Raw genomic sequence first — 9650 nt, forward strand, 5'->3', positions numbered from 1 at the left:
CCACTGAACTACATCAGGCTTTTCCAGTTCCTTTTGCACCTTCATAACTGTTCTACTGCCAAATTGTTGGGTTATTTTAATCATTTATCTTTCTAGAGACAAGGCCTCACCATGTAGCCCAGGGTAGCCTTGAATTTACCATGATTCTCCTGCCTCCATGTTTTTGGATTACAGACATCAGCCACCACACCTGACTAAAGTGATCATTTTCTGTTTTTTTTTTTTTTTTTTTTTTTTTTTACATTAAAATTTCCTTGTTAAGCTGGACATAATGAGTTATCCCTGGCCTCAGTTTAAGTTACATATTGAGTTCCAAACTAGCCTGGGTCCCATAGTGAAAACATGCCTTCAAAACAAAAACAAACAAACAAGAAACTTGCTGGGTAGTTGAAGATAGAGTTAACAGGTAGTTGTGGCACACGCACTCGGGAGGCAGAGGCAGGCATATCTCTGTGAGTTTGAGGCCAGCCTGGTCTACAGAATACCAGGACAGCCAGAGCTGTTACATAGAGAAACCCTGTCTCAAAAGCACCAAAAACAAACCAGAACAAACAACTTAAATAATTATATAAAGGAATTCCCTTGTGGTAGAATATTATTTTAAGGTGTGTAACTTTTGTTTATGCTGCTTTTTTTTTTTTTAACTCAGTGAAGCTGTGATTCTTTGCCTGTCTAAAACTGAACGGCCAATAGTGAGGCAGGAGCAAGGATAGGCAGGGCTGACAGGCGAAGGGTATAAATAGAAGGAGAAAAGAGGAAAGGGAGCAGCTAGGTGAGAACAAGGAGAGGAGAACATCAGAGGTCAGCCACCCAGCCAGCCACGGAATAAGGAAAGTAAGGTATACTGAAATAAGAAAGGGGGCTGGAGAGATGGCTCAGAGGTTAAGAAGTCCAGCTGCTCTTCCAGAGGTCCTGAGTTCAATTCCCAGCAACTACATGGTGTCTCACAACCATCCGTTATGAGATCTGGTGCCCTCTTCTGGTGTGCAGATATACACGGAAAAAGAATGTTGCATACATAATAAATTAACAAAATCTTAAAAAAAAAAGAAGAAATATAAAAGCCCAGAGGGAAAAGGTAGATGGGTTAATTTAAGTTTAGAAAAGCTGGCAAGAAAAAAGTCAAGCTAAGGCCAGGCATTCTTAAGTAAGAATAAACCTCTGTGTATGATTTGTTTGGGAGCTGGATGGTGGGCCCCTCAAGAGTCAAAAGAGTAAAATACCTACTACTACATTCCCTCTTTCAAGTTACCATGTGGTTTCAATGTTTGGACTGAACCCTAGCAGTTTAGAACTTAGTACTGTGTCCAGTTGGGCTCTAATGAAGCTGTCGTAAATGTCCTCATCTTGGGACGATGTAAGTTGTCATTACTCCTGGCAAACACCAAGGAATGGAGTTGCTGGGTCCTATGATAAGCATGTCCACCTCTGTGAGGGACTGCCAAGCTGTTTCCTCAAAGGGCTGCGCCCTCTTAGACTTCTCTCAGAAATGCTATTCTGTGTCCTACCAAAGTTCCACACTATCAGTCATTTCTTCTAAGCAGAGATGAGGGCCAGTAGTTCCCTGATGACTAATGCTATGAATCTTCTCCTGCGCCCAAGCCCAAGCCCCCTGATTATCTGTGTAGTTTTGTAGCATGTCTGTTTAAATCTCTTAACCTGTTTTGACTCATTTATTTATTTAGATTTTCAAGTCATGGTTTCTATGCCTACCCTTAGCAGCCCTAGAACTCACTATGTAGACCAGGGTGGCCTTGAATTCACAGAGATCCCCTGCCTCTGCCTCCTGAGTGCTGGGACTAAAAGTGTGCACCACCACCTTTAGTGAGTGATTTTCTTTTCTTTTCTTTTTCTTTTTTTTTTTTTTTCTGAGACAGGGTCTTGCCTGATAGCCCAGGTTGGCTTGAACTCACTATGAAGTCCAGACTGGCCTCAAATTTCAAGGCAATCATCCTGCTTCAACCTCCCAAGAGCTAGGATGGCAGGACTTGGAGCCACTATGCCCGATTTCTTAGGAATCTTAATGGTGTCTCAGAAAAGGCGAAGAAATACAGCTTTTGTTAAACCCAAGTTATCTTCTTTCTTTTGTTTTAAAATGTTGTCTATCATAAAGTTATAAAAGCCACCCCTGTTTCTCATTTCAGTGGTTTTCTTGATTGATGTCTGTGGTCTACTTGCAGTTAACTGTAGTTGGTTGGTTTTTACTCTTTTGGCCCTTTGTGCCCCTCCCCAAAAAAATAAATCACACAGATGCTTATTAGCTTGGCTTGTTTCTTGACAGCTTTTCTTAAATTATCCTGTCTATCTTTTGCCTCTGGGCTTTTATTTTTCTCTATTCTTTTTTTTTTCCAAGACAGGGTTTCTCTGTATTGCTCTGGAGGTTGTCCTGGAACTCACTCTGTAGACCAGGCTGGCCTTGAACTCACAGAGATCGGCCTGCCTCTGCCTTCCCAGTGTTGGGATTAAAGGTGTGTGCCACCAATGCCTGGCTTATTTTTCTATATTCTTTATACCTTTCTTTACCTTATTCAATGGCTTGCTGTGTAGCTGAGTGGCCAGCCCCTGGAGTCCTCCTCCTCATCCTGTAACTAGATCCCTCCTCCCAGATTTCTTCTATTTAGTCTTTCTGACTGCTAACCCCCACCTATCCTTTCTCCTGCCTTGCTATTGGCCTCCAGCTCTTTATTAAACCAATCAGGTATTTTAGACAGGCAAAGAACACAGCTTCACAGAGTTAAACAAATGTAACATAACAACATATCTTTGTATCATTAAACAAATGTTCCACAGCATAAACAAATGTAACACATCTGTTTTTTTTTGGGGGGGGTGTTCGAGACAGTGTTTCTCTGTGTCGCTTTGTAGCCTATCCGGGCACTCACTCTGGAGACCAGGTTGGCCTCCAACTCACAGAGATCCGCCTGCCTCTGCCTCCCGAATGCTGGGATTAAAGGCATGCGCCACCAATGCCCGGCTGTAATACATCTTAAAATAAGATTCCCCAACAGTTAGCTTTTCTCTCTTTCTCTCTCCTTCTCCCTCTGGAACGCTTCATGAATTTATGTGTCATCTTTGCACAGGGGCCAGGCTAACCTTCTCTGTCTCGTTCCAATTTTAGTGCATGTACTGCCAAAGTGACCATGATTAACTTTTCTCCACAGTGTTTTTTCTTTGATGTTTTCTGACATACGTTTTTTTAAACATTTATTTACTTATTTTTATTCCATATACAGTGTTCTGTCTGCATGTTTGCCTATGCGCCAGAAGAGGGCACCAGATCTCATGATAGATAGTTGTGAGCCACCATGTGGTTGCTGGGAATTGAACTCAGAACCTCTGGAAGAGCAGTCAGTGCTCTTAACCTCTGAGCCATCTCTCCAGCCCCCATTCCATGGTGTTAAGTAAGGTAAGGCTTATAGTTTTCTACTCAAATGCAATCATTCCCAGGATCTTCTCCGTATATTTGGGTAGTTACTTCCAGGATACCCCACAGACACCCAAATCTGAAGATTCGGAAGTCTTTTATATGAAAACATAGTATTTGCATGTACCCTACACACATCCTCCTGTTATCTTTGTAATATCTAGTACAATGTAGATGCTAGATGAAGAGTAGCTATACTGTATTATTTATAGGGTAATAACTAGGGATAAAAGTCTTTTCATGTAGAGTGGAGATAGAAGTGTTATGGGTTTTTTTGTTTGTTTTGCTTTGCTTTTTTTTTTTTTTTTTTTTGACAGGGTTTCTCTGTGTAGCCCTGGCTGTCCTGGAACTCACTCTCTAGACCAGGCTGGCCTTGAACTCACAGAGATCTGCTTGCCTCTGCCTCCTGAGTGCTGGGATTAAAGGAGTATAACACCACCACCTGGTGGAGATAAAAGTTTTAAAAAATACTTTTCACCCATGATTGACTAACTCTGTAGATGAAGAAACCACAAATCCAGTGGGCCAACTTCTCACATTTGCAGCACCACTTGTTGAAAAACGAACAAACAAAAACTTGAATTACTTGGTAGCTGCTAAAAACAAATCTTGAATATATTTCTTGTATCAATTTCAAAAATTCATCTTGTATATATTTCTTCACTCTTCCACTGACTAGAACACAGACTCTACCTTTCAGCATGAGTACCCTGTTAGTTACTATTCTTCTACTGTGATAAAACCCTGCAGGAGGGCTGGAGGGATAGCTCAGTGGTTAAACACACTGGTTAGAATCTCTGTGAGTTCAAGGCCAGCCTTGTCTACAGAGCAAGTTCCAGGACAGAGAAACCCTGTCTTGAAAAACAAAACAAAACAAAGCACTGGTTAGTCTTCCAGAGGACGAATATGGCTTCATATCACAGCATCCATACAGAGATTCACAACCTTCTGTCACTCCAATCCTGCAGATCTGGTGCCCTATGCTGGCATCCTTGGGTACTGTAAGCACATGATACACAGAAATATACCCAGGTAAAACTCATACATGTTTAAAAAGAAAAACCTGCAAAAAGCAATTTCAATCAGGAAAGATTTACCTTGGTTTCTGGTGGAGGACCTATATAGTCCATAACAGCAATTGGCATGGCACGGCACCGCACGGCAGGGGTGGGCACACAGTGGTGGGAGTGTGGGAAAGGGGGTTGGCAACTGGTTGTTACATAGTTTTGATCAGGAAATAGAGTTCAACAGAAACTGGGTGGGCCTTAACCATAAGTCCACCACCTTCCTCCAGCAAGGTTCCACCTACACAACACCCACATGTAGCCATCAGCTGATGGCCAAGAATCCCATCCAACTTCTCATTCTCAAAGCTAACTTCTCCTGGGCCTGGTAATGCCTCAGATGCCACCCAGGTCTGACGAGCTGGCTCATACATGTATGTGTTTAACTGCATGTATGTCTGTGCACTGTGTGTGAGCATTGGTCAGAGAGGTCAGAAGAGGTCATCGGATCCACTAGGATTGGAGTTCCAGACGGTTGTGAGCTGCCATGTGGGTGCTGGGAATCAAACCCAGGACCTCTGGTAGAGCAGTAAGTGCTCTTAGGCCGAGCCATCTCCCCAGTGGCAAGAATTGACTTCTTGATGGTACTGTGTTTTTCCGTCCATGTTTAATTTCTCTCAGCAACATTTTGTTTCAGAGTATGGTTCTCTTTTTTTTTTGTATTTTTTAAGATTTTATTTATTTATTATGTATATAACATTCTGTTTCCATGTATATCTGCACACCAGAAGAGGGCACCAGATCTCATAACGGATGGTTGTGAGGCACCATGTGGTTGCTGGGAATTGAACTCAGGACCTCTGGAAGCGCAGTCAGTGCTCTTAACCTTTGAGCCATCTCTCCAGCCCCAGGGTATGGTTCTTATAAACATTTTGTGATTATTGTATACATGTGGGCGCACAAATGAGCCATGGTGCATGTGGGGAGCTCAGAGCACAATTCTGTGACTTGCTTCTCTCCTTCCACGTTTTCTAGAGTGTTGATTGGTCTTCGTTAGCTTGACACACACCAGTCACCTTGGAGGAAGGAACCTCAACTGAGGAACTGCCTCCATCAGAATAGCCTGTGGTAGTGTCTTGGGGGGCAGTCCTTAATTGTTAACTATTGTAGGAGGGGCTGGATCACTGCTGTAGGTCCTGGCCTACTGAAGAAAAGTAGCTAAACAGAAGCCAGAGGAAACAAGCCACTAAGTGGCCAGTAAGCAAGTCATCGTTCTCTGTGGCTCCATCCTTACTCCTGCCCTGACTTCCTTCAATGATGGACTGATGGGGAAGTTAAGCCAAACAACCCCTCTCCTCCATAGGTTGTTTCTGGTGTTTATTACGGCAATGGAAAGCAAACCGGGACACACAGGCCTGGGGACCTCACATAGGTCATCAGGCTTGCACAAAAAGTGCTTTACCCATGGAGCCACCCTTTACATTTTCTGAAATTTATTAGATGCTGCTGTAAATAGCATTGTTTCACTTGGGAGGCAAAGGTGGGGGGATCATCATGAGATTGAGGAAAGCCTGATCTATATAGTTAGTTCCAGGCCAGCCTAAGTTACACTGGAAGACCCTGTCTCAAACAGACAAGGATTTTACTCATCATTTTTCTAAAATTATTTTGATGGGGTGTAATAGTAAAATTGATGATGGTATGTTGAACTTGTGCCCTGGATCCTTGACAAATTTATGAGTTTTTTTTTTTTCTGTAGAATTTTCTGTATACTGTCATGTTATCTGTAAAAAAAGGCAACTTTATTTCCTTTTATCTGTAACCTTTTGTTTGTCTATTGTCTTAATTGACTAAGAGTGCTGACAATGTTGATTAGAAATAGTTAAGGACAAGCCTCTTTTTATTTCTTTTCCTGACCTCTGGAAGAGGAGTCCAGTTTTCACCATTCTGTACCATGCTGCCTCTACTGTGGCAGGCTTGTTGTGTTTTGGTATTTGTTTTTGTTACTGTTCTATAGCTATGAGGAGGCACCATGAGCAAAACAACCCACAGAGCAGGCATGACTGGAGCTCACGGCTGATCAACCACAAGTTGTAGAGACAGAGAAAGAGGGGAGGGAGAGAGACTGGGAGAGAGAGTCAACTAGGAGGGAGGGAGAGAGAGAGAGAAAAAAGAGAGAGAGACAACTGAGTGACAGAGAGAAGGGGAGGGAAAGAAGGGAAGGGGGACTGGGAGAGAGAGATACCAGGAGAGAGATATATGCAGAGACAGAGAGGGATGGGCACAGATGCACGCACGCACACTCGCACGCACACACACACACACACACACACACACACACACACGGGGGGGGGGGGGGGCGGCGCTGGTGTAGGTATTTGAAAACTCAGACCCCACCTTCAGCAACACACTTCCTCCAACAAAGCCACACCTCCTAATCCTTCCTAAATAGTTCACTGAATGGGAACTAAGCATTCAAACATATGAGCCTATGGGAGCTGTTCTTATTCAAACCACCACAGTGCTTACTTACTGAGGAGGGGGCATATGTCAAACACATGTGGAAGTCAAGGGACAATTTACTGTCTGTTTTATCCTTGGATCTCAGGGATTGAACTTGAGTCCTCACACTTAGCAGCAAGCACCCTAACCCACTGAGCCATCTTGTTGGCCCTAGTTTGGTGCTTTGAGGCAGAGGACAGAGTCTCACTTAGTAGTATGGGCTGGCCTAGAACCACTTGTGGTGATATATTGTTTATGATTTAATAAAGCTTGCCTGAAGATCAGAGAAGCAAAGCAGCCAGCCGCTAGAGAGTTCTCACCTCTACCAATGCTCAGACTGAAGGGGCAACCTACCAAACCTCAGATTGCATCTCCAGACTGCACTGCTCTCCATCAAACATCAGAATCCCAGACTGCCCTCAGAGTGCACTATGCTCCTCATATTCTCTCTAGTGCTGGGATTAAAGGCTTGAGCTCTGTTTCTCTTTTAGATTGATTCACTCTCGTGGGTGGCCTTGAACTCAGAGAGATCCATCTGCCTCTGCCTCCTGAGTCCTGGGATTAAAGGTGTGTGCCACCATTGCCCAGTTTCTATGGCTAACTAGTGTGGCTGGCTTTGCATTCTGATGTCCAGACAAGCTTTATTAGATCATAAACAATATACTACCACAATTCCTCTTTTTGTCTAATACAAAAAGGCTACAACTAATATAAAAACTATATACAATAATAAGTCCATAGCGCCACAGAGGTTCTCCTCTTTCCTTCCCCAGCCCTGGGGTTACAGGCACACACCACCACACAGGGCTTTGCACATGGGTGTTCAGCCGTTTCTGCAACCCCAAATTCTTTTTATGTATCTACTGAAATGATACGTGATTTTCTCTTTCTTATTTATCCAGCAGGGTTTTTTGTTTCTTTTTTCTTTTTTCCCCTCTTCTTTTGGATTGTGTATTGCTAGTAATTGTCTTAGTTAGGGTTTCTACTGCTGCAATGAAACACCATGATCAAAAAGCAAGTTGGGGAGGAAAGGGCTTATTTTCCTTACACTTCCACATCATATTCCATCATTGAAGGAAGTCAGGACAGGAATTGAAACAGGGCAGGATCCCAAAGGCAGGAGCTGAGGGAGAGGCCATGGAGGGGTGTGGCTTGCTCTCCATGGCTTGCTCAACTTGCTTTCTTATAGAATCCAGGACCAGCAAGCAGTCCAGGAATGGAAACACCCACCATGGATTGAGCCCTCCCCCATTAATCACTAATTGAGAAATGCCTTACAGCTGGATCTTTTTTTTTTAAACATTTTTAAAAAGAGTTTATTTATTTATTATGTATACAACATTCTGCTTCCATGTACATCTGCACACCAGAAGAGGGCACCAGATCTCATAACGGATGGTTGTGAGCCACCATGTGGTTGCTGGGGATTGAACTCAGGACCTCTGGAAGGGCAGTTGGTGCTCTTAACCGCTGAGCCATCTCTCCAGCCCTACAGCTGGATCTTATGGAGGCATTTCCTCACCTGAGGCTCCTGACTCTCAGATGACTCCAGCTTGTGGCAAATGGACACACAAAACCAACCAGTACAGTAATGGACCCTATCTCCACTATTTTATGTTTATTACCTGGTTGTTTAATGTTTCACTGTTTTCTTTTTAAACTAGTGTTTATGCATCTTTAATCATGGTCTACTTTCCAGTGATATCCCACATCAAATCTAATGTGCAAAGTTTACATAGCACCTCCACTTCCTCATCCTATTCTTTGTTTTGTGTCATCTATTTTACTTCTACATAACTTTTCTGCATCATAGTAAATGGTTATTTATCAGTTTCCCTTTTTGCTTTTTTTTTTAAATGCTGAGGCTCAAACCCAGGGACTGGCATGCACAGGACACAACCCTTCCAATCACATCTGTAACCACATATGTACCCCCTTAAAATGGAATTTATTTCCTCCTTGAAATAGAGTCTATGTTTCCCTGGATGACCTAGAATTTCCCATATGAAACAGGCTGGCTCAAACTCAGAGATCTACTTGCTTCTGCCTCTTCAGTGCTGGGATTATAGGTACATGCCACATCACCCAGCAAATGTTTTATATACATTTATATACATTATATGTGTACTGTGTGTGCCCATGAGCTGGTGGGAACCTAAAGAGGGTATCAGAACCCCAGGAACTAGAGTTCCTTAGCCCTATCCCTCCTGTCCCCTCTATTTGGGTGTGTCCTGTAGAGTCTGGGCAGACAGAAAGCTTTGAGAGCCAGTAAGCAAGGGTCCCTGGGAAATCATACTGGGAAGCCAACCGGCCAGTCTGATTCCATGGCTCAGGAGTATCGCTATGTAACTAAATTCCCAGGCGGGGGTCAGAGACCCAAGTTCATGCCTCTTTCTGAGCTGTAGCTCTCTTATGCCTCTCAGCCAAGATACCATCCCCTAAAGTAAAGACCAGCCTCAAGCTTGGTGGTAGTGGTGCATGCCTTTAATCCCAGCACTTGAGAAGCAGAGGCAGGTGGATCTCTGTGAGTTCGAGGCCAGCCTGGTCTAAAGTGCCAGGACAGATTCCAAAGTCACATAGACAAACCCTGTCTCAAAAAAACCAAAAACTAAAACCAAAACAAACCCCACCAGCTTCAGAAAGCCACACATGAAACCAATTTCAAATGAACTTTAATTTTTTTCTTTTTTGCTGCCCAAATACTGTACATGCAGAAGCCA

General features: G+C 43.3%; 1 non-coding gene across 1 annotated transcript; it reads right to left on the reverse strand.

Moving 5' to 3' along the window:
• Positions 1 to 3035: 3035 nt before the first annotated feature.
• Positions 3036 to 3138, reverse strand: LOC113833903. The gene has a single exon (XR_003482095.1). It is a non-coding gene; the product is annotated as a U6 spliceosomal RNA (small nuclear RNA).
• Positions 3139 to 9650: the final 6512 nt, after the last annotated feature.

This window comes from Cricetulus griseus, chromosome 2 (assembly GCF_003668045.3).
Source record: "Cricetulus griseus strain 17A/GY chromosome 2, alternate assembly CriGri-PICRH-1.0, whole genome shotgun sequence".
In the NCBI taxonomy this organism is placed as follows: domain Eukaryota; kingdom Metazoa; phylum Chordata; class Mammalia; order Rodentia; family Cricetidae; genus Cricetulus; species Cricetulus griseus.